The 1,964-nt window shown below is 45.7% G+C and overlaps 1 pseudogene; it reads left to right on the top strand.

Annotated features, from left to right (window-relative positions):
- The first annotated feature begins 630 nt into the window (after positions 1–630).
- On the top strand, positions 631–747 carry LOC136656423 (5S ribosomal RNA; annotated as a pseudogene).
- Positions 748–1,964: the final 1,217 nt, after the last annotated feature.

Below are 1,964 nucleotides of genomic sequence, written 5' to 3'. Positions count from 1 at the left end.
AAAAGGAAATATATCCCCTTATCCCAAGGAGACCTCCAGCTGCCTTCTAACCTGTGCTGGATACAGCGCAGGCCGTGTGGCCTGGCTGTGCCGGTGCGGGTTAGGACTGGGCTGCCCTACTCCTATGTAGTGATGGCTGCTCTCTCTTCTGAGAGGCATAGCTAATAGGTGAGACTGGCTTCATTGAAATTCTTTTCTGCTGGCTGAAACAAAAGTCAACTTGAGGTGGTAATCCTGTGACTGAGAGAGTCCATCTCAGTCATCAGGACAACCATTTTCAATGTGTTTGTTTTTTTTTTTTTTGTTCTCATGGCACACTGACCTCTATGGTCTTCTCCATGGTCTTTGCCTCTTGTGATATCACTTCTGGCTGCTGGGAGACTTTTCCGGGGTTCTGAGGCTCGGTTTTTAAGGCATCTGCCTGTAGTAATGAATTATCTGTCCTTACTCCACCAGTAGAGAGGTACTACTACAGACTACTACAGACTACAGACTCCTAGAAACAGAGCAACAGAACCCAGACGTGTTTTTCAGCTCTTTTCAACCTCTGTGCTCCAAGCTCCTGCAGCTCACTTTATGGACCTTTCATGGCACACCAGCTGGAAATTGCTTCAGGGTCAGAAGTCACATGACAGCAACTGTTACCCTGCACATGCCCAATCTCGTCTGATCTTGGAAGCTAAGCAGGGTCAGGCCTGGTTAGTACTTGGATGGGAGACTGCCTGGGAATACCGGGTGCTGTAGGCTTATACCATAGTCTTTCGAGACTGAAGGTTGCTAACCACCAGAAGTCACATAGCCGAATTATATTTCCTAGTTTCTCTCTATGTAAAAAAAAAAAAAAATTAGGAATGACTCTCAGAGGTTCTTTAAACATACATTTTGGGGGAGTAGGATTACACTCACTGGAATCCAGGGCTGTGGGGTCCAATGGAAAACATTTTTGTGGGGTCTCCTACCCGTGCAAGGCTTTTCTGCTCACCAAGATGAGCAGCAGTTGGGAGGCACCTGGAAGAAGCCTCACTGCCAATTGCTTCTGGGGGGAGAGATTTCAAGCCAGTTGGACACGGGCAGGTAGGACGGAGGGCCATCCAGCGACAATGCTCCACTTATTGCATTCCCTCATGACAACTTGGCATGGAAAATACCATGCCAGAGCTTCAGCTATAGAGCAAGGTGCTGAACGTAGCTGGGGGCACGCTGCTTGCCACCACAGTGTGGGGTCCCTCTAGGTGCAGGGCCCAATTTGATCAAATTGGACAAATTGCCCTAAGGCTAGCCCTGCTAGTATCCACTGGCCCATCACCCTTCTGCATACACATTTGATGTAATGTATATGAAGTGGTAGAATTTGTTGTCAGGATTGAGGATCTGAAGGTTTATTATGAGGTCAACAGAACGAGACGTAAAAGAATTAACAAGTTTATGGCCAGTGATAAATGGTGTTTAGCATCAGGTTTTAGCTCTCGAATGATATCTACATTTTATACTACATTATTCCGTTTGTGAGCCTGACGTGAAAAACAAATAGACCTAACCAAAGGTACGTATATAATGCACTGTGCAAAATCCATACTCTTGAGCATTTCATTCCATCTCCTTGATGGTTCTGCCCTTATTTCTGCTGAACCTTTCAGCTGCTTATCTGAAATGTTCTTCCATTTGTTTACTGGGTTTCCAGGCTGCTTGCTCAGGAGATCTGAAACCAGAGCAGGCTGACTAAAATTCAATAAATAAAGAAAGGAACAGGGAAGAGGAAGAAACTAAGCTAAAGAACCAGAGTCCAACACTAACAAGGATTTCACAGTACAAAGACAGATGGATAACTACGAGTGTGTGCATTTGGGGGAGGGCAATAAACAGAGCTGCATGCACAGGCCTGTGTCTACTTTGAAGTGTGCACTGAAAACACAAGCCTTGTTTGGGAATTGTGTATGCAGGTACAGGGCTAACATGAACAAGCT

Source organism: Tiliqua scincoides, chromosome 6, assembly GCF_035046505.1.
Source record: "Tiliqua scincoides isolate rTilSci1 chromosome 6, rTilSci1.hap2, whole genome shotgun sequence".
NCBI classification, from domain to species: Eukaryota; Metazoa; Chordata; class Lepidosauria; order Squamata; family Scincidae; genus Tiliqua; species Tiliqua scincoides.
This window is presented reverse-complemented; position numbering and strand designations above follow the sequence as displayed.